Source organism: Macrobrachium rosenbergii, chromosome 2 (genome assembly GCF_040412425.1).
Source record: "Macrobrachium rosenbergii isolate ZJJX-2024 chromosome 2, ASM4041242v1, whole genome shotgun sequence".
NCBI classification, from domain to species: Eukaryota; Metazoa; Arthropoda; class Malacostraca; order Decapoda; family Palaemonidae; genus Macrobrachium; species Macrobrachium rosenbergii.
In genome coordinates, this window is record NC_089742.1 from 87189670 (window position 1) to 87213987 (window position 24318).

At 39.0% G+C, this 24318-nt stretch overlaps 1 protein-coding gene across 1 annotated transcript in view; it reads right to left on the reverse strand.

The window, feature by feature from the left end:
• The window catches only part of LOC136849031 (mitochondrial import inner membrane translocase subunit Tim13), a 165137-nt gene that overhangs the window by 21603 nt on the left and 119216 nt on the right, over positions 1–24318 (reverse strand). The window lies entirely within an intron of this gene.

Below are 24318 nucleotides of genomic sequence, written 5' to 3' on the forward strand. Positions count from 1 at the left end.
AGTTTGGTAGAATCTAAACAGGGTGAAGATGAGGTTTTGGCAAATGCAAAAGCATTTCTTAGAGGGCAATTAGTTAGGAAGGGTTATAAGTTGCCTTGTGTGAATCTTGAATTAGGAGGTAATTTTGTTAGTTAGGAAGATTAGATACAGACTGAGTAATAGTGAGGATGAAGGTGATACTACGCAAATGGTTGTTCCTAGGAGTTTAGTACCTATGGTTCTGGATATTGTTCATTGTAGGTCTGGCAGTCCGCATTTGGGTATTGAGAAGACACATCAGAATATACGGGGACAATTCTTTTGGAAGAATATGCTCGCGTCTGTGGAAGACTTTGTGAGAGGTTGTTCAGTTTGTAATGCATGTAAACCTCGAGGGTTGTTTCTTGCAAAATGGGTTCGTTTCCTATTCCCAGTAGACCATTTTCTAGGGTCCATATGGACCTGCTGTGAATCTAGTTACGGCCATAGGCACCTGTTAGTGGTTGTGGACGAATTAATTAGGTTTGTAGTGATTTTTTTCTTCGAAGTATAAAACAGCGGAGGAGGTGGCAGTCGCATTCTTTAATGGATATTTTGCCGTTATGGGGTTCCTGAGGTGCTGATTACAGATAATGGGAGAGAATTTGTGAAGAAGACATTAGAGTGTCTTGTGGATGTAATGGGCATTTGGAAAGTCACTATTATTCCCTATAGACCAGAAGCTAATGAGCTATGTGAACGGGCAAATAGGAAGGTAATTGAGGCTCTCAGCATTACTGTAGGTGGCAGTGATGTGAATTGGGATCGATATATTCCACAGGTTGAGCATAGCATCAATTCTATGGTTAGTGATACCATTGGAATGTCTCCCAGTGAAGCACTGTTTGGCTACCAAGTGCCTGGCACTTTCGATTTATTACCGATTCAATCGGGTGATGATACAGCTAAATCACTGATCTCTACTGCTAAGGAGAGATATGTGCGTCTTGCTAAGAATCTTGAATTGAAAACTCAGGATGTGGTTGACAGGAACAATTCAAAGCCAGATAGAGTTGAAGTTGCTGTGGGAGATAGGTTTTTTGTGAAAATAAATGCTAGGAATCATCTGAATTATAAACTAGGTCCTAAATTTGAGGTTCCTTTTGGGTTGTAGAAGTAAGGAAGGGGGAATTTTGTTGTTCAGGATGAAATTATGGGAGTGTCTTGGTTGACACATATATCTAAAATTAGAAAGACAGGTTAATGAGAATCTTGTGGGTTAGTTCCTGTGATGTACTGTTGTTTCTGATCATTTTTTTTCCTCTTTTGTTTTTCTTAATGGGTTTTAAAGGTGTGTGATTTGTAGTTTTTTTAACTAGGGAGAACGTCTGTCCTTAGAGTTATACAAATCTTTAATAGTCCAAGTTCAGTTTTTTCTTTTGTTGTTTTTTGTTCATTTTCAGCGTAAGTGCAGCAGTTTGGAGTTTTTTTTTTTTTTTTTGTGTGGCAATAATGTCTGAGAGGGGAAAACGTAGTTAAATTAGGCGCAAAATACCGTAGAGTTTTGTAGATATACAGTATGTTTCTCTTCTTTGTTTGTTTGTTTGTTTGGTTTTTGTTTCTTGTTTCGGGATCTGGTAACTTATATGTCATGGCATGGTCTAATTCTGTAGTGAGGTTAGGCCCGGGATTTATTATAGAAGACTATGATGTGTGGTTGTCGTCTGACGCGGTAACTTTGAGTATAGAGTTTGAGGATATAGGTTCGGCACGGGATGAGCCTGAAGCATACCAGAATAAAGTTCAGTCGCTTAGGCAGCAGAGGCATCTGGCAGCATTGGCGGAGTTCTCCTGTTCCGTCCGTTACATACCCGTTAAGAGCAATCCTGTAGCAGATGCCCTCTCCAGGATTGAGGTCAACTCCATCCAGCTCGGGATCGATTATGAGGACCTCGCCCGTGAACAGGCTGTCGACCGAGAGACACCTGCCTACCGTACCGCCTACACGTCCCTGGTGTGGAGGGACGTGCCCTTCAGAAATTCAGGTCGCACCCTCCTCTGCGACACCAGCACGGGCCGTCCCCGTCCCCTAATCCTGGCCTCCCGACGTAAGAAGGTCTTCGACGTGTTCCACGGCCTCTCCCACCCCTCAGGCCGTACCACCTCGCGCCTCCTGACGAAAAAATTCAATTGGCACGGGATCCGAAAGGACGCCAGGACCTGGGCCAAGCAATGCCTCTACTGCCAGAGAAGCAAGATTGGCAGGCACACAGAATCAGGAGTAGGAGAGTTCCCGCAGCCGAGGAGACGCTTCGGACACATCCATGTCGACATCGTTGGCCCCCTACCTCCTTCAGGAGGAGCCAGATACATCCTGACAGTCGTCGACTGCTCCACCAGGTGGCCAGAGGCAACGCCAATGACCGAAGCAACTTCTACAGCATGTGCAGAAGCTCTCCTCACCAGCTGGATCAGCCGGTTTGGAGTCCCGGACGACATATCCACGGATAGGGGCTTGGCATTCCTGTCGGGGTTATGGGCCGCCCTGACCCAGCTCCTGGGCACCAAACACCATACCACAATATCTTACAAACCCGAGGCAAACGGGATGGTGGAAAGGTTTCACCGTTCACTAAAGGCCTCCCTTACAGCAAGGTGTTCAAGAGAAAATTGGAAGAACCAGCTACCTTGGGTCCTTCTCAGCCTCAGGACCGCCCCACGGGCCAACGGCGAGCTGTCCCCTGCCGAGAAAGTCTACAGGGAAATGTTTACCATGCCGGGAGAACTGGTCATAGGAAGAAAGGACATCACCATGCAGAGGCTACAGGAGATAGCCGGCAAGTTTGTACCACGTAGGCGATCCTTCCAAGCAAGGACCCCAGTCTACATTCCCCCAGCCTTATCATCTTGCAGGCAGGTCTTCGTCAGGGACGATGCAGTACGGCCCCCTATCAAATCCATACAGGGGCCCCTTCAAAGTACTTCAGCGTAACGGGAAGGCCTACCAGCTTCACATCCATGGGAGGGAAGATTGGGTCTCCATAGACCAGTTGAAACCAGCCTTTCTGCCTGATGAAGACGATCCAGAAGGTGTCGAGGATCAACAGGCCACCCAGGCCCCCCTTATCGCACGTCAACAGGGCACGAGGAAGGAACGGGGATGTCCTCCCAGAGCAGTCGTTTCCCCCAAGAGCCACCAAGGGGCTGGTATCCTGCAGAAGGACACCGAGGACGGTGCCCCTCCCTTAGTTTTCACTTCAAAATCCAGGGGAACCCTCCGCCCTCCCTCACGTTACAGGAATTAATCAGACGTCACAAATGTCTTGGGGGGGGAGTACTGTAAGGTCTCCCCTGAAACTTGGTCTCCTCCGCTCCGTTTTCTATAAGGAACCTTCCAGCCTTCACCTTGGAGGGCTCCGCAACCCGACGACCTCGGGTCGCGGTCATCGGAAGTGTCCTACTGTTGAATTATGTAAAAATGAGACCAGTCGGCATTAATAGCGTATTATTATTTATTGTAACATTTGTCTGGCAGGTCATATACCATGCCTTAGATTTTGTTTCTCAAGGTTGTATATTTGTATTTGTATAATTGGTTGACCCAGGTCACACATATGCCCTTTATGCACCGGGCCTTCATCCAGATAAGGCCGCGGTCCTTTTAAGGAAGTTGTGTATATTTTTTTGTCAATAAATCAGTCTCACTGTTCTGTCATTGTATTTTTGGACAACCTTATAGGTGTGTGAATGTACGAATGTACGTTACTAGTAGCCTTTTTGATGCGATCGACTTTGTAGAAAAAGGTAAGCAATGAAATTTCCTCTCGACTGTGTAGCATATATTTTTTTATCTTTTCAATTTTATTTATATTTTATTCTTATGTTAATTCACTTTTGCTTATTTATTTTCATTTATTCTAAATTTTCTTGTTTCGATGATATTTGTTTATCTTTATTTTTATTTTTCATTATCCTAATTTTTTTTATTCAATATAATTTTTTATTTTTTATTTCTAATTGTTTTCATTTTTTTATAATTTATTCTCAATGAAATTTACTTACTTTTTATTCTTATTTACCTTTATTCAAGTTTACTTTTTATTTTTATTTTACAGTCGTCATTTAATTTTACCTGAAATTATTTTAATTTATTTTTGTATCTTTGTTTTTTATTTATTTATATCTATTATCAATTATTTAAATTTATTTTTTAAATTTTTATTTCCCAAATTTTATTTTATATTTTTATTAATTTTCTATTTTCAAACTTGTTTTTTCGTATGTATCTTTATTTATTTTATTTTAATTAATTTTCATTTATCTTTATTTTTATATTTTCATGTTTATTTTTATACATTTTATTTGTATTAATTTATTTATTTATTTTTATGTATTTTCATGTACACCTATTATTTTTATTTACTTTTATTTATTCTTATACTTAATTTTCGTTCTTTATTTCTATTTTTTCTGTTTATTTAATTTATTTCTATTTATTTTCATTATTACTTATTTCTTGTTTGCTACTATTGCTATGTATTTGTAATTATTTTTACTTAGTTTCCTATATTTTTATATATATACAGGTTGACCATCACTAATCCGGCGTCACTGGGACCTGGAGGGTGCCGGATTAGCCATTTATTAGGCTAGAATACACGAAACCCAGCAGCTAAACACCTCATCCTAGAATTAAAATATCCCATAAATCAGTATAAGTTGGTTAATAAAGAAAAGACAATTATCAAATACAGGTAGTGCTCGAGTTAATACCGATACGAAAATATTTAGGAAATATTTTTAGATTTTGCGCAGGCGCAGGCAGCGAGAGAGACCAACTTACAATAGACCAACTTCTTTTCATCCATCTCTTTATTCCATCTGCTAGTTAAAAAAGTAAAAGAGAATTGTCAGCAACGTTACACTCTTGCGTAAATGCGTACAGCCATAAACAACCGAACTGGAAACTTTTGTTTTGCTACTAATCATATCGGATAACAACTGTTTTGCTTGTATTTCAACTATCGTACGGTCAAACAATTACTGTCGTTATGTTACAAATGACGTTAAGTACTGTACAGTAGGACTGATATATTTTTTACACTATACCCTTATTCGCTTTGGAGAAAAGATCAGCAAGGAAATATACTGCTTCAGTAACTTTTAAGCTGCAAGTTGTAGCTGAAGCTGAGAAAACAATGTTCAAGCTGCTAATGACTATAAATTATCATGCATGGCAACATGGATGAAACTCGACCATAAATAAAATTGGAGAGAATGTATTTTAAAACTACTGGGCATGAAAGAATACAAATTACTGCTGTTTTCACGCAGATAAAAGATAAATACGTAAAGCTCGTATTATGATGAAATCAAGAGAAAATAGCGAACGGCATCTTGATTTTTTTTACACAAAACAAACATGCCCCCAAAACGGCCAGCTGCAATTCCCGCGAACGTCATATATTAACGAAAAAAATAGCTATATTAATTTCACAACGAAACATATTTAAGTTATATTTCGACTTAAAAACACTTCATATAACGAAAAATATCCTTGTCCCAAATAAATAAAGTATCTATATTCATTTACGCTTACTAGAAGCAAGAAAAGCGCACTGAACTGAGTTAAATGCGGCGAAATAAACACCGCGTTATCAATTCCAAAACAAAACATTGATCGCAATTTATAATACAAAAGCAATATGAGAATATACGCAATTGGATACAATGCAGTAGTAAAGCATAACTTTTTAAAAGATCCATGAAAAAGATGCACATTCGTTATGTTGATGTTTGTATAATGCTGATAATATGTGAATAGAGTTCAGTATAATGTAGGCTAGGCTACCGTATATATAGCCTATATGATATACCTTAGCGTAGGCCAAAAGACAATAATAAATGTAAAAAATGGAACAGCAAAAGCATGCTTGCGTTTACAAACACCTCCAGTTTGTCAATGCAGCACACAGCGCCACCAGATCGAAGCAGCCGGCGAGCAAGTTAGCGCAGCGACCTGGGAAACTTGAAAATTAGTGCGGAAACATTAGAAATAACTCTAGCCAAAATTTGTGCCAGATTACTGATTGTTCCGGACTATTGATTGCCGGATTAGTGATGGTCAACCTGTATTTGTTTTATTGTTAATTATTTTTTATTTTATTCAATTTTTGCTTTTATATTATTTTAAGTATTTTTATTTGTTATTTTGTTGTATTTTATCTTTAATTATTTCATTACCTATTTTTATATATTTTCATATATTTCAGTTTCAATTACTTTTTATTATTTTTTATTTTTATTTTTCATAAATTTTCATTTTTTTACTTGTTTATTTAATCTTGATTTTGATTTCTATTTATATTTTTAAACAATTTTATTTTCATTTATTTACATTTCATTTTCTTTTATTTTTTATTTATTTTTAGGTCTTTTTTACTTATAAATATTTATTTCTATCATTTTTATATTTATCATTTTATTTCAGTCAATTTTTATTTATTTGTAAGTACTTTTTCTATAATTATTTATTTTTGTATATGTTATTTATTTTTATGTTATTTTTATATATTTTTCTTTATTTTTGTTTCTTTTATTTGTTTTCATTAATGTTTAATTATTTTCAACTTTTTTATCTTTTTCAATTTTTTATATTCATTTTCATTTTTATGCATTTTTTATTTTATGTTATTTCTGGGCTCGACCTGTGTCACCCAGTGAAATTGTTCCAATAGCACTCATTTCTAGGTATTACTATTGCTAAATATACCAGAGAAAAAAGCTATCCATAATGGCGCGGTTACTACCCCCGGATCGATCACCATAACGGTGTCGGTATGCACTAGGGGTGAGTGGACTCCACTATCACAGGTCTTCGTCCAATAGACCTCTCTATTCTCAAAGTTCCAAATTTGGGTGTGCTGTACTAAGGATTACTTCCCCGCTCACCCACTAGGTGTCATCACGCGACCGCCACGTCATTCCAATTTTAGCACAACCTCGAGAACACGTGAAATTTTGTTTTTGTGATTGTGTTCCGTATTTTGGCAGCTCATCATGTCTTCCACCGAGAGTTTCCCACCATCTAAGTTGAGTACTAATTCTGGTTGGTTTGTTTAACGCAAGAGGCATCGTATTTTTGAATTGTACGTAAATATTGTTTACCAGTGTAAACAATTCTGCGTCACAGCCGAGCGTGGGCTGTATGTTTGCCTCTTTCCCGTTTTCGACCTTCAATCTCAACTTATCTAATAAATGAACGAATTCTCCTAGTTTTTATCTATACTCCATTTAGTTTGAAGCCTAATTGGAATATTTACCAGGTCGCTGGTTGGAGATGAGGAATCTGGTATCACGAGAGCATTAGGCTCCCCATTTTCTGACAATAGAATTTGAGTCTTTTATCGGTCTCCTTCCTCCACCAGCGAACTGGTTCCTTCTCGATGATGTAAATTATTTGATCATGATGATAGCTGTTATGTACAAGGAAGGATGACATATCTATTCCTGGATTAATTTATGCATGCGATTCGGCTTGTCAGGAGGCCATTTTGGGTACCTTTTCGTTACCAAAATAACCCATATTTCCTGGACCTTCCCTGCCGTCGGGTCAATTATGTATTTATATATGTATTTATATATGTTTAATCCTAGGCTACCCCACATCACGAGTGGTTATCTCTTATATTTTGGTTGTTCATATGCTAGGTAGTTTTATTTTTAATATAAGGTAGTTAACTAGCCTAACCTACCAAGGCTAGGCATGACAGTGCTCTTACACGATGTTCAGGCTACCTAGCTCTCCCGACCAGGCCATCAGGTTTTTGGAAGGTGAGGTTAGGCTAGTAAGCGAGTTCCTTTAGTGAGGGGGATCCTCACTTCTTTTTTTGCCACCTGACCAAGCTGTCTCAGTTTTGGGGAGTGTGGCTGAGCTAGGACGTAGGTCCTTCTCTCCCCACACCAGTGGCATTAATCCTGGCCTCCTTGACCAGACCAAGAAGCTTGGTTTTTGGAGGGCAGGCTAGGATCAGTTAACTCCATATTCTCGTGTATGTAGCCTAGTCCCCGTCTTTTTACCTTAATGATTAGAATTTAGTGACGTTGCCTGAGCGTTGTCCTCGTAAGAGGAAAGCCGTTTGCTTGCGTTCGGCACTCCCGTAAGGTGGTTATAGTCAGCGTCCGGAGGGTGCTACCCACCTGACCGGTTGCTATTCGCTGGGTTTCCGCCACTCACTACCTTTTCCATACGGGCGGTGTTTCGTTAGCTCGCTTCTAATTGCTTTAGTAGTTAGTAGCTGGAGCGTCGAACATTGTCCCGTGGATGCATAATAACAGTTAGGGTATGTTAGAATCCACTTCTCCGCCGGACTAGTCTGATTTTTCACTGTTTTTGTCCATTTAACCACTCCGGTGGATATGAGTCACGGTTGTTGACGGTTTCCATTATATGGTTTCCGCCTTGGGCGTTTGAGAAGGGGCTATATGCGACCCCCCTACTCCGCCACTGTTACGCCGTCCCCATATTATGAGACACAATGAGATTTCAGTAAGTATTCACGGTGGAGTGTTATAGAGTACCTGCTTATAACATTTATATAATAAGTTAACCATTCGGTAGTTTAAGCGATGTTTTAGAATTTGCTGCAGGAATCAGTTCCGGCGGGGTTTGCCTTGTTGATTCACATGTATCATCACCCATAAGCTAAGTTAGGTAGTCTCTGGCCGCCAGACCTAGTCCGGCGAGTCTTGCCTTAATGATACTCATGTACCATCATTTCACTTACAGATGGTACGTTGTCAGGAGCCAGGGTGCTCGGCCATTCTCCAGCAATCGTGCGGACACGAGGTGTGCCGCCTCCCACTCCAGCTGTGCAGTGCATGTTGGGGACCTGACTGTTTGGCACCCGGACGGCTGTGAAATTTGTTACGCTCTCTACGAACTGGCGTCCGATGAGTCGGTAAGTGATGAGAGTCTGCTAACCTTTAGTCCCCTTTGATATTGACGCCTCATATGGAAACATACGAAAATTTGGGAGAATATTTTCAGTAAGTCCTACCTTCTCTTCCAGTCTAACCCAGCAATCCGTGCCTCTTCGCTGTCGACCCTGAAGACCTGGGTCGGCGGATTTGGGAGGAATGTTGCGTCCGCAACCCCTACGTGCTCTCAGAGGAGATTTGTAATCTCCTCTACCCTGGTGCCTGGATCTCCGCCAGACATTACCGAGGGGAGTTGGCCGCCACTCATTGAGAAGATCAGGCAAGAGACACAACCCTCCCAAGACGACAACCTGTGCGGAGAGGTGGCGGCTATTAACATCCACCTGGAGCCCATGAGCGTGGATGACCAACAGGTAGAAGGTAGGGTGGTAAGTGAGGCAGGCGAGGTTAGTTTAGATAGAACCTTATTTAATTCACCTTCTTCTTCTTCCTCTTCCTTCCAGGGGTTTCAGAAACCAGCTAACCTTGGGGACAGATCTCGGTCTGTTATGCCCAAGGTGAAATTCCCTAAAAAGAAGGACTTACTGATGGACAAAGTCCTCTAGACCTCAAAGGTCTAATCCGCCAGCTCCCTCTAGGTCGTCTCTGGCTCCCAAACCGGTGGTGTCCTCAAGTAAGGCTACTCCTCTTCTAAGGGGTCGAGGTCCAGAGATTCAAAGGCTAAGTCTCCACAGCCTAGCTTTGACTCTGAGGCCTTTGTCGATCTGCTGATGCAGAAAATCGACTCCAAGGTAGAAGCTAGGCTAAACGTTCTCTCGACTCGCCTGGTCACAAGCTTACAGTCCTCCGGAGAGTCAATGCAGTCATTGGCACAAAAGGTGCAGGCCCAGGAAAGCTTGCTCTCCGGATTCATCCAATCCGGAGCAGCACAACAATCCCACGTTGTCCCGGATGCCTCCAAACTGCCCCCCTTTGATAAGGGAAACCCGTGGCGGCTGGCCCTGCATGCTCCCCTGCATAATGGCACACTGACCATTGAGGGTTTGGGCACTCATCGTCTGGAGGAACTGGAGTTCTTTCCAGCCGACCTAGTGCCTCCCTATCCAGGTTTTGCCAAGTTAACGGAAGAAGCCTGGATTATGTCTGATAAGGTCCCTAAAGAGACAGTCATCTTCCCAAGGGACCAAGCTCAATCCACCCTGATGCGCGCTCTCACAGATTGGGAGTGCGAGAACACAAAACTTACCCCCTTCAAGGGAAGTTTTACGATGTTCTCCGTAGGTGACGCCATCCCTACCCCCTGCACTACTAAGATTACAGAGTTGACCCTTCAGGCGGGGATAGATGGCAAGCCCATGCCTCAACTCCGGGAGACAGATTCTACTTCCCTTCTCTTTTCCGGGAGATTCAGAGTGTTGGTTGGGAGCTCCGGCAACCTTTACGGTGGGGAAACTCGATTCCGAGTGTGCCTCCACCCTATTCAGCGAGCAACTTCCCAGAATTCCGGAGGCTCTGCTTAAAGCGGAATTTGAGGCCAAGTGCAGGTTGAGTCGCTCCCTGCACTCCATCACCATCTCAGAGGTAACGGCATTGGTTTATAATGACGAACCTCTGTTTCAGGTCCTCAAGAAGTCGTTATTGGCTTCCTTCCAATCGGACCTTTATGACTTTGTGGTAGCGAGACAGAACTGCAGGAAACACGTCTTCGCAGAGGCCACCATCAGGCATGAGCCCAATAGACTTATGAAGAGTTCTATCTGGGGACCTAACCTCTTTCCAGAGGACGAGGTCAATAATGTCATGGTGGAGGCAACTAGAGCGAACCAGAGTCCCCGTTCTCGTTGGGGCCTTCCTTTCAAGAGGAAGTTCTCTGAGACTCCCGGACCTCAACCTAAAGAAAGGAAAAGGTTCAGGAGATTCCAGGGCTTTAAGAAAACCTCAGGCTCAAACAGTGCTTCAGGCGGTACCCGGTCTCACAGATCGGCCAGCCTTCTACATCCAAGTCACAACCTCAGCAGCAGTTCCTGGTGATGCAGCCGGCTCAGCAAGCTTCTGCTCCGCCAGCCTTAAGTGGCGCCCCCAGCTTTCAACGCCTCGTTTGAAAGCCAAGGGACGTTTCTGAGGCTACAATAGGCATGCGAGGGGAAGCAGGGCTAGAGCCGCCTACAGAGGTAGAGCAGCATCCAGACCTCTCTCACGTGGAAGAGGAGGCTGTGGAATCAGAGGAAGTAAGGCCTCTCCCATTCAATGAGACACCTCAGGTAGGCGGGAGATTATATCTCTTCAGGGACCATTGGACCTTCAGCCCGTGGGCCCACAGCATAATTTCAAAAGGTCTGGGATGGAGCTGGAGCAAGGGGCCTCTCCACCAGTCAGATTCCATCAACATCCATCCAAAGACTTACTGGACTTTGCAAAAGAACTTCTGCAAAAGAAGGCAATAAAGAAAGTCAGACACTTGAAATTTCAAGGCCGTCTGTTCAGTGTCCCGAAGAAAGACTCAGACAAACAAAGAGTAATTCTGGACCTGTCTCGTCTCAACTTATTCATTCAATGCGACAAGTTTCGCATGCTTACAATCTCGCAGGTACGGACCCTACTTCCCCATGGGGCCATTACCACCTCTATAGATCTTACAGACTCATATTATCACGTTCCGGTTGCGAGAAACTTCTCCCCTTACCTAGGGTTCAGACTAAGAAAACAAGCATACTCGTTCAGAGTCATGCCATTCGAGCTCAACATAGCGCCCAGAATCTTTACCAAACTGGCAGAGACAGTAGTCCAAGAGCTACGGACCCAAGGAATTATGCTGGCGCATATCTGACGATTGATAATTTGGGCATCCAACGTCAAGGAATGTCGAAGAGCAACTTTACATAGTAATCAACTTCTTGGAATACCTGGGTTTCCAAATAAACAGAAAGAAATCCCGTCTAGTTCCAGAAGCTCAATTTCAGTGGTTGGGAATCCAGTGGGACCTAAACACACACACACTGTCACTTCTGCCAGCAAAAGTAGGAAGGAAATAGCCAAAGCTACCAGACAGTTCCTCAAAAACAAAAGAGCCTCTTGTCGTACCCAGGAAAGAATTCTAGGCTCTCTTCAGTTCACTTCAGTAACAGACTTGCTGCTAAAAGCCAAACTGAAGGATATAAATAGGGTATGGCGGAAACGAGCCAACAGCAGAAACAGAGACAAGCTGTCCCTGATTCCGCAGATATTGAGGAAGAGGCTTCAACCATTGTCGACAGTCAAGAGTTTGTCAAGGTCAGTGCCTCTTCAATTTCCCCCTCCATCACTAGTGATCCATACGGATGCCTCCCTAAGCGGATGGGGAGGATATTCCCAACACAAGAAAGTTCAAGGAACATGGTCGACAGTATTCCGCCAGTTCCATATCAACATTCTAGAGGCAATGGCAGTATTTCTAACATTAAAGAAACTGCGTCCAGCCAGACAGATTCACGTCAGACTGGTGCTGGACAGTGCAGTAGTGGTGCATTGCCTGAACAGGGGAGGTTCCAAGTCGAGCCATATCAATCAAGTAATGATCGCAATTTTCTCTCTGGCAAAGAAACATCTTTGGCACCTGTGAGCCACCCACCTGGCAGGTGTTCGGAATGTCATTGCAGATTCACTGTCCAGGACAACCCCGCTGGAGTCGGAATGGTCCTTGGACAGGAAGTCGTTCGAGTGGATTTGCCTTCAGGTACCGTGTCTCCAGGTAGACCTGTTTGCCACAGAGAGCAACCGCAAAGCCACCGTGTTATGTTGCTCCCAATCTGGATCCTCTAGCTCATTCCACAGATGCAATGTCAATCGACTGGAACAGATGGCAAAGGATCTATCTGTTTCCACCAATAAATTTGTTGATGAAAGTTTTACACAAACTCAGATCATTCAAAGGTCAAGTAGCACTGGTGGCACCCAACTGGCCCAGTAAGAGCAGTTGGTTTCCTTTACTACTAGAGTTAAAGCTCACGCACAAACATATCCCCAACCCAAGGTTGACACAAGTAGTACAAACTCGGACTGTGTCAGCTTCCTCAAGAATTCTGAATGCCCTAGCTTTATGGACTTCATGAAATTTGCAGCACAGAAAGACGCTAACATTGACCCTCTTAATACATTGTTCATAAAATCAGATAAGAGGGAATCTACTCTCAGACAGTATGACTCAGCAGTTAAAAAGGTAGCATTGTTTCTGAGAGAATCTGAAGCTCATGAAATGACCACGAACCTAGCGATCTCTTTCTTCAGATCACTATTCGAGAAAGGATGAAACTATTACTACAACAAAATCTGCTTTAAGAAAATTATTTTTACATGACTTTAATATTAACCTTACAGACTCTTATTTTTCGTCAATTCCTAAAGCATGTGCTCGTCTTAGACCAACAACCCGTCCACACACGGTTTCCTGGTACTTAAATGACGTACTTAAATTGGCATCAGACACTGATAACGAATTATGTTCAATACTTTGAGAGCTTATTTAAATAGAACTTCTAAGAGAACTTCAGGCCCTCTTTTATTAGGGAAAAAAATGGGTAATATTTCCTAAAGGCCATCAGGCAACAAATTCTTTATTTTATTAAACAGGCAAACCCCGGGTCAGTACCTTGGGTACATGATATTCAAGGGTGGCCACCTCAGCTAACTATTTCCATAATATGAATTTTGATGACCTTAAAAATATACGGGCTGGAAATCACCAACAGTATTTAAACGCCACTATCTTAAGTCCCTAGAGGCTCTAAATATTCCACAGTAGCTGCAGGAAGTATTGTTCCTCCTGGTCCAGCTCAAGATTAGTTTATGTATATTCTTTGTCCTGTTGGTTTGTAATCTTCGTTTACCTATTGGTATATTCTCTAGCCTACCTGCCTCGCCTGCTTGCCCTGCTTCTAGCCTTAGGTCAGGTCTGCTTCACAGCCTGACTCTACAAATTACCACAGATACCCTGCTTTTATTCATATCTTGTTAGCCTTAAGTGTCTTGGTTTTGGTTAATTTTATAATTTTAGACTGTGTGCCTCTTAGTTTTGAAATTGTTGTTGATCTTATAATTTGAGAGTTATTAAATCACAGTAAAGTTTTCTCTTAGTTTTATTTAGCTCCATTAAAGTAATCTTTGAGGCGTACCACCAAGCTCTTGTAAAAATGATTCTCTGTTATGATTTCACTGGGTGACAGGTCGAGCCCAGAAAAGGGATTTTGACAAAGGAAAAATCTATTTCTTGGGAAGACCTGTGTCACCCAGTGACCCATCCTGACTTCCTTTCCCACCGGGTGGTATACCAAGCTTGGTGGGTGCTAAAAGGGATGACGTGGCGATCGCGTGATGACGCCTAGTGGGTGAGTGGGGAAGCAATCCTTAGTACAGCACACCCAAATTTGGGACTTTCTATTGGACGAAGACCTGTGATAGAAAGTCCACTCACCCCTAGTGCATACCGACACCGTTATGGTGATCGAATCGGGGTTAAAACCCGCATTATGGATAGCTTTTTTCTCTCTGGTATATTTAGCAATAGTTATAATTAAAATGAGTGCTATTGGAACCATTTCACTGGGTGACACAGGTCCTCCCCCAGAAATAGATTTTTCCTTTGTCAAAATCCCTTTTTTATTAACTTTTCGTTTATTTTAGGTTATTATTAATTTTGATTTAATTTAATTTTCCTAATTTTATTTGTCTTTATGTAATTTTACCTATTTATTTTATTTATCTTTATTTTTGTTTTCTCCTCTAATTTTTTTACATTAGTATTTTTCAATTTTGTAGTTGTGGGTATTTGTTACATTTTTTATTTTGATTATTGTTTGTTTTATATTTTTATTTATTCTCCGATATTTTTGTTATTTGTAGATTATTATTGATATTTATATTTATTTTCTTTCAAATTTTTTATGTACTCTTGAAAATTTCTATGTATTTTTACTTCATTTTATTATTTAACATTTGTTGGTTTATTTTTATAGATCTTTATCTGTTTTCATTCATAATTTATTCTATTTATTTTTATTTATATTTCATTTTATTTATTGTAATTTTGTATTTAATTTATATATTTTCTATATTTATTCATTTTGATTTAGTTTATTTATTTTTATTGGTTTTTTATTCTTGTTTTTATTTATTTTTTATTAAATTTTTTTTGTTTTTTATTGATTTTCACTTATTTTTATTTTTATTTATTTTATTCCATTTCTTTATGTTTGTTTATTTTTTAACTATTTATTCCTTTATTTATTTTTAATTTTAATTATTTTGATTTATTTTTGCTTTGTAATTTTGATGTTTTTTAGTTTAGTTTATTTTTAATCATCCTAATATATTTTCTTGTATTATTTTAATATATATTTTATTTTTATTTATCTTTATTTTTTATTCCATTTCCTTATTTCTATTAATTTTTATTTTTCCTACATTTTATTTATATTTATTTTTACTTATATTTTTACATGTTTATTTTTCGTATTAATTTTTTCTATTTACGTATTTTCATGTATGTTAATTTTTAATTATTTTTATTTTTCATTTACTCTCATTTTTAATTATCTATTTATTTCTATTTTTCTGTCATTTTGCATATTCTTATTTATTATTTATTGTTATTTACTTTTATTTTCACACTTATCATTTTTAATTTTCTTTATTTTTATAAATTTCTACTTATTTTTATTTATTTTTATTTTTATTTACATTTTTACTTTTTATTTGTGTTTCAAGTGTATTTTAATTTTTTTTAATGATTTTTGTTTCTATGTATTTTCATTTATACTCATTTTAATTTTTGTTAAATTTTGTTTTATTTTAATTTTTTTTCCAAATTTGTTTTATTATATTTTTTTATTTTTCATATTTTATTTATGTTCATTTTTTTATTTTCATTTATTTTTATTCATGTTTATTCATATTTATGTATTTTTATTAATTTATTATTTTATTTCTTGAGATTTTTATTTTATTTTTTATTTCATTTATTCTTACTAATTTTTGTCTATTTTTCATTTTATCCTTTTTTATGTTTTAAGGATTTTTATTAACTTTTATATATTTTTATTAAATTCTATTTTAATTTTTTATTCATTTATAAATATATTTTTATTTATTGTAGTTTTCATTTATTTATTTATTTTATATTCATTTAAATTTGTTTATTTTTATATTCATTTAAATTTATTTTTTTCCTTTAATTATATTTTTATTTTCTACTTATTTTTATTCATCTGTTTGTAAAGTCCCCGCTAAGCAAGTTTTCTTTGATGACGGCCCATTTTCTTTGTACCTACGATTCGTCACGATGGATGGGCCAGGTCACGAAAATTCAATTATTTAGACTGTGTATGCAATTATTTATCTGTTCATCAACTGTGTACAGTGTATTTCTTCTTTCACAGGCGTCAAGATTATACTCCACTTTAATTCTGTCTATTGTTGCATTGTATATTGTACTTGTCCACTTTATTTATTCATTAATTGTTATCGACCTCACGTCACCCTTGCTTCTATTGTCTTCCGTGGCTCAATGCCAGTCGGCCGCTATATAAACTGCCTGGACCTTGAATAAATCAGCAGTAACTTTTACCTACTTATTTCTTTAGCGCCTCTTATATGTTTTTCATTATCTTTTTATTTTTTGTATTTTGTGTTTTAATGTTATATATTTCTGTTTATTTTCATTTATTTCATGTATTTTTTATTTTAATTTAATTTGTCTCAATTCTGTTTCCGTCTAATTTTATTTATATTTTCTCCCTTTAATAAATTTATTTGAACTTTCTTATTTATTTTTGCTTATTTTACTCGACTTATTTTTATTTTCTCTATTTCTTACTAATTTTTACTTATCACTTATATTTAAGTTTCTATTTTTTATAAATTATTTATTTGGATTTCCTTGTTTTCACTTTTATTTATTCTTATCCGTTTTTATTTATTTCAATTTTTATTATTATAATTTCTTTTAATTTGTTTTTATTTTCATTTATGTTCATTTATTTATTTCTTTTAATTTGTTTTTTATTCATTGTAATATATTTTATATTTCTATTCATTTTTATTACTAGATTTTAATTTTGAGATTGTAGATCTTCACGAGGGTGCTGCAGGTGGATATGATACTTAACTCCCTGCCGGAGGATCTACGATAAGCTCGTCCTGGGTGTCTGAAGCATGCCCCCTTACCTACCACCTCCTGAAGAAAACCCTCCTCAGACATACTCCCTGCTGGTTGCCAGGCAAGGCCGCCCACGCCCTCGACCTCACCACCATCAAACGCGGCAGATCCAGAACATCATGGAGTCATGGGGCATGATCGAACCTCCTCACCATCCTAGACACGGCGGCAGTAAGGCGGCTAGATAAGCCTGTCGAGGAATCCTCCCCTGTTAGCTCCTCCCGAGTCCGCACACAAATTCTGGACCCCTATGCGATGCCCCTCGAAGACCTGATCATCTCGGCACAACCTTGTGGACTCCGTAAAAGAAGGCAACAAAGCGGGTACCAGCGCCCACACTCCCAGTCAGCGCCATCCAGCAGGAGGAGGGCGCAGAGGAAGAGGTCAACACCGTCACCAGGAGGCGCCCAGCGCCTCCCAACAGGTGGAATTCCCCAGGTCTTTGCCACTACCACAGGCGGTTCAGCAAGACGCGGGCTGCCTGCGCCCTGTTCATTACGCCCGTTCAAAAGCGGGAGGTGGCGGCAACAATTACAAGCCGCCATGGCGTAAAGAACCCAGGGCCCAGAACCAGCCAGAGCTTCTACATCTCGACACTGTCTCCGGCGGGATGATGCTGGTCGACATGGGGCCGTTAGATCAATCTTCCGGCATCTAGAGAGGGCCGCCAAGCGGGAACCCAGGCCTGGCTGCCTCTGACCTCAGCAGGTCCCATCTCTCCCACACGAGGAACCAGGCCCCTATGCGATCTCCATCCTTGGCGGGAGTACTCTGAGACGTCGCCATTGGACAGTGGACCCCGCTCCTGGGTGCGGATTTCCTGGCACACTTCGGGCTGGCAGTCGACGTCAGTTGGAAGCGCCTCCTCGATACAGACTCCTGCCAGTCCCTCCCTTTGGCAACGGGACCCAAGGCGTCCACATCTGCCTCTGCTGGCCGCCCACTCCAATACTCGCAGCTGCTGTGGAGTTCCCTAACGTGTTTGAGCCTGAGCTCCGCCAAAAGTCCAGGACCAGCCAAACATAGCATATATCACCACATAAAACAAAGGGCCCCCGCCACATACACGAGAAGTTCGGAGGCTTCCCCTTGAAGCGCCTTCAGGGGCCAAGGACGCATTCGCCAAAATGGAACGGATGGATTTTCAAGAAGGCCTCCAGCCCATGGAGCCTTGCCCCTCCACGCGAAAGGTGCGAAACCGGGGCCGGTTCCTGGAACCCTCGCGGCGACTACAGAGCGACCCAACCTGGCGGACTGACCATTACCCCTGCAAACATGCGGGACCTCGGCCTCATCACTGGGCCAAAATATTTACTAAGTTGGATCTCTTAAAATCATATTTTCAGGTACTGGTCGCACCAGAGGATATACCAACTGCCGTCATCATGCCCTTTTTCAGGTCCTATGTGTTTGCCTTCTCTACATTCGGCCACGGGGAACGCTGGGGCGACTTCCGGCAAGCTCGCGGACGGCATCCTGGGGACCTAAAGTTCTGCGTCTGCTACGCCGATGATATCCGCCATATTTTCCAGGTCCACAAGGAGCACCAGAAACACATCAGGGCAGTCCTGCAGCGCCTGCAGGAGAACGGCCTCGTTGTACGTTTTGACAAATGAACCTTCGGTGTACAGAAGGCCGACTTCCTGGGCCACGAGGTATCCCCAGATGGCGTCTGTCCACTCACATCCAAAGTCGCAGCCGTCACCAAGTTCCCCATCCCCACCTCCGTCAAGGCTGTCCAAGAATTTCTCGGGATGGTGAACTACTACAGGAGTTTCATCCCTGGAATCGCACACACCACGGCCCCTTTGACGGAGACCCTGAAGGCCGACCCAAAATCGCTGATATGGATCCACAGCGCCCCCTCCAGCTGACGGCGGATGCCAGCAGTAACCTTACTGTGGTGCTGTCCTGGAACAGGTCATCAACGGCGCGCCAATGTCGCCTTCGCTTCGGCACTTGAAGTTCCAGCCCTGCAAGGGCCCGCTACAGCACCTTCGACAGGAACTCTGCGCGGTGTACCGTGCAGTCCGGCGCCTCAAGTTCCTCTGGAGAATACGCCCTTCACAATCTATACGGACCACCAACGCTGAATTGCCACCTTCACCAAGCAGGGGATGCGTAGTCCTCCAGGCAACAGCAGCATCTCTCAGTGCATCGCTGAGTTCACCTGCTCATCAAGTACCTCCCCGGCAGGAAAAACCCTGTGGCGGGCCGCCTTCTCAGAGTCAGGCTGAATGCAGTGCGGCTGGGAATCAACTACAGGGGCCTCACTTGGGTAGCAGGCCGCCGACCCCAGAGACAGCCTACCACACCACCATCATGTCCCTAAAGTGGAGGATGTGGCCCTCACCCCTGGGGGCCCAAAATCTCCTCTGCGACGTCAGCACCAGAGGTCAGCCCGCACCCCTAGTGCCAGCCCTCCCTTCCCATGGGTGTTCGACATCATCCACGGCCTCATCACCCCTCCAGCAGGGAGAAGACGGCCCAAGCTGCTGTCAAGTTCGTCTGGCACGGAGTGCAGAAGGACCTGAGACCTGGGTGAGACAGTGCCTGCATTGCCAAACCAGCAAGGTGGGGCGGCACACTGAATCCGGGGTGAGTGAGTTCCAGCGGCTTCCAGGGGCGGCGCGTTTACGGCCCATATGCACATTGATGTCGCGGGCCCCTTCCTGTTAGGTGGGTCAGATATCTCCTGATGGTGGTAGACCGCTCCAACCACAAAGGTGGCCCAAAGCCACGCCAATGCGGAAACCTGCGCCGGCGCCTGCGCCGGGCCTACTCTCCGGTTGGGTCGGCGGCTTGGCGTCCCGACCATCACGACCTGTCCGAGATGTGGTCACCTGGCCAGCTGCTGGGGACAGCTCAGCCGCACGCCACGGCTACAACCCAGCCGCCAACGGCTGGTCGAGCGTTTCCACAGGTCCCTGAAGGCGTCCCTTATGGCCTGCTGTACCGCCGAGGACTGGAAGTACCAGCTGCCGTGGGTCCTCCTCGGGTTGAGAACCGCCCCCAGGGCCGACGGCGCCCCTTCCGCAGCCGAGAAAACCTACGGCGAGCCCCTCATGGTCCCGGGTGAACTAGTGACAGAGGATCGTTTTAAATGTTTTTAGTTATGTTTATTTGTTTCTGTTAATATTTATTTTTAATTGTTACTTTTGATTTTTTATACTTGTTTTAAATTTTATTTATAATTGATTTTATTTTTATTTATTTTTCTATATTCATCTATGTATTTTATTTTTAATATATTTTTATTTATTTTTTGTTTGGTATTGATTTTTATTTTTTTATTTTTATTTGTTTTTATTTTAAATTGTTTTTATTTAATTTCGATAATTTTGTGAATTTTTTTATCTCATTTTCCTTTTTATTTTCTTATCTTTATTTAGTTTTATTTATTTTTTATTCTTTTTTGTAGCCTTCTTTTATCTTTAGCATTTTTATTTTCATTTTTGTTTATTTGTCTTTGATTTATTTTTTTAATTTTTATTAATTCATGTTTCTTCAAATTTTATTTATATTTATTTTCGTTATTTTATTATAATTTTAGTTTAATCTTATTTATTTTAATTTTTTTTTTTATTTATTTTTTTTTCTTTATATTTTTTATCTTTAGTTCTATTTTTTTATTTTTGATCTATTTTTTTATTTTTTATCTATTTTTTATTTTTCTTACTTATTAATTTCATTTATTTTTACTTTTTATTTATTTTTCATGTCTTTTTTACTTATACATATTAAGTTATATTATTTTTTATTTATCATTTTATTTTTTTTGTTTATTTGTAATTTTATTTTACTATTATTTTTTTGTATACTTTGTTATTTTTATTTATTTTTCTTTATTTTTGTTTCTTTTATATGTTTTTATTTACGTTTAGTTATTTTCTTCCTTTCTATTTTTATTTTTTATTATATTTACATTTTATTTCTTGTTTATTTTATATTTTTAATTTTTCCTTTATTTTGGGTTATTAATTTTGAGTTATTTTAATTTTCCAAATTTTGTTTTTATGCAATTTTATTTTTCATTTATCGTAATTCATTTTTATATATATTTATTTCTTATATTTTCATGATTATTTTTATTAACTTTATTTTTATGTATTTTCATGTTTACTTATTTTTAATTTTATTCTTATTAATTTTTGTTCTTAATTTCTATTTAATTTTTCTTTATTTAATTTATTATCTATTTTCATTTTTTATTTACTATTCTATTTATTTGTAATTATTTTTACTTAGTTTTCAATTTTTTGCATTTTTTTATTAGTTAATTTTTGCTTTTATATTTTATTTTAAGTATTTTTGTTTTATTTTTAATTATTGTATTTTTTTATATATTTTCATATATTTCATAGCTTTAATTACTTTTTTTTTTATTTTTCATCTATACTTTTTACTTATTTTTATTTAATCTTGATTTTTTTCTATTTTTAAACAATTTTGTTTTAATTTATTTATATTTTTTATTTATTTTCCATGTCATTTTTCACTTGTAAATATTCATTTCAACAATTTTTTTATTTATCACTTTTATCTATTTTCATTTTTTATTTTCTATTTTTCTATTTATTTTTGTATATGTTATATATTTTTGTTTATTTTTATCAATTTTGTTCAGTTTATTTATTTTTATTTATATTTAATTATTTTCTTCCTATTTATTTTTATTTTTCATTTTCATTTTTATGTATTTTTTGGCTTATATTGTTTTTATTAATTTACCTTTATTTTAGATTATTATTAAATTTTGGTTATTTTAATTTTCTTAATTTTATTTGTCTATGTAATTTTACCTTTTTATTTTATTTTTTTTTTATTTATTTATCTGGTAGTTTTTCAAGAACTATCTCACTAAATCTTAAGTGCCAGATTGGTAAATTGGTCATTAAACTTTGTAAGTAAGTGTTTTTTTTTCTGTCCGATTTTATGTCCGTTCGGCTTTGTGTCCATTCGGCATCATGGGTTCGACTTCCTGTCCTTCGGAAAAAGTGCATTTGGCATCCCGTCCGAGCATGGAAAAATATTCATGAAAAAATTGAGCAAGAAGTTAATCAAGCAAAATACTATTCTGTACAGGTTGATTCAACACAAGATATTTCATCCATTGATCAGTTTAGTATTATTATTCGGTATGTGCTTAAAGGTAATACAGTATCTGTGAGCGACTACTTTCAGTTGTACCAAGTAATGATGGAACAGGACAGAGACTTTTCGATCTATTGATTTAAACATTACGTCATAAAACTGACCCAGACAAAATGCTTACCTGATAGTACAGATGGCACTGCAGCTACCATGGGCAGTAAGTAATCAAAACCATAATGGGCTAGACCAAATACGGGGGAGGTGATAAAATTTGACATGTATGATTAATGATAAATGCTATACATGTTTAAATTATTTGAAAGAAAACTTCTTTGTTAGTAGAAAGCTTATAAAGATTGCAGGCTATATGTATTGTCTTGATATTTCATTGAAGATATTTAATTTTCTTTACAGGTTAATTGGATTACATTTTCAGTTTGCAAACATTTCAAAATAATACTACTCCAATGTCATTAAACTTTTGATTAGAAATTTAACTAAGCATCTATGTATCTATATTTGGTATTACTTTACACTATCAGTCATATGTGTAGGTGATTTATACTTATTAGTGAAAAGTAAACATTCCAGTAATTTGTCTTCTGTGTTTCCACTTATGCATTTTCAAATATTTTATGCTTTTGTCATGTAAACTCTATTATGGAGTGGTCCCCTCCCCTTTTGTCACCTGGCAACCACAATTTTTAGACCATGTCCGCCACTGATTAGAGATGAAACATCAGCAGTGATAAAATATTCTTTAGTGTACTGTTATAATGTGTGTGATAATCATAGTCAACTAAACTTATAATGAAATACAGTACAATAAATCAGACAAAGCAAAAAATATAGCAACACTACCCATGTCAATCAAGTAGTGAACTTGCTGGATTTGTTCATTTTCAGGTTTTTTTTATGTTTATGGTACAGTAATTGATATTTCATTAAAGGTTATTTACAGTACAGTACTGATATATGAGAGAGAGAGAGAAAGATTCCATCGTCAGAGAATTTGCTACTGGCGACCATGCTGGAGGTTTTGAGCTGTCTACGTATGAAATTCGGATTTTAAATATTTTTACGGTAATTAGATCAATACAGTATAAATGGATTCTGTAAGTGAAATAACGTTTTACTGTTATTTTGCTGTGTTTTCTCCTTAAAGGATAAGTATGCTGAGAGAGAGAGAGAGAGAGAGAGAGAATGATGGAACAAGAATTATTTAATAAATTTATGGGAGATGGTGAGGACTAACTACAAAACGACGTAAACCAAGAACTTACTGTACTAAATCATTTTTTTTATCATATATGTACCTGTACATAATATGAAAATACTAACATCACATGACAAACCTAGCACTCTTTTTGAAGGAATGTGTCCCCTCGTTCTAAACTACCCACATATTTTAGGTATGCTCTATACAGTAGTAATATCCTAAAATATGTACTGTACAGAAAATATAATTTCAAAATCATCTTACAACACAGCAAAATATAAAAAAATGTACGCACTTTATGCGCAGTGCAGCAGACGATGCACAAAGTTACATTAGGCACTCTGAATTACAGGGGATACTCAAGAGTAACAGTTATAGGCGGGTATGTAATGTTGCAAGATGACTTTGAAATGATACTGGGTGTTCTGGGATGATAGTTTGAGGTATATTTTTGTTTGAACTGTTAAGTTGGGCGATGAACTGTTAAAATAGACAGTTATAAACATTTTAGGGGTGTATATTGCAACAAAGGAAACTTCTTTCCAAACAACCTCGCCAGCTTTTTACCATAATAATGTAACAAATAAAAGAATAAAACTCAATTTAATTATTTTTAAATAAAAGAACTGTGGGTCTCATTCGCTCCTTCCCAAATTCTCTCCTTCTTTCCCTATATGGGTAAGTCTTAATCCCTCTCTCTTTGTTCAAAATGGCTGCCCGAGATCCTGATTTCTAGGTGCAGCTTTCGAAAATGCAAATTCCTCACCGGCAGCAGACGACCGGAAGGGGAGGAGCCAAAATAGAGAAAGTCTGACCACCATGACACCTGGGAATGACCCACGTGCATAACCTTATAGAAAACAAGGCAGGGATTGACTTGCACGCCACCTATCATGATGCCAAGACGTAATCCCTGAGG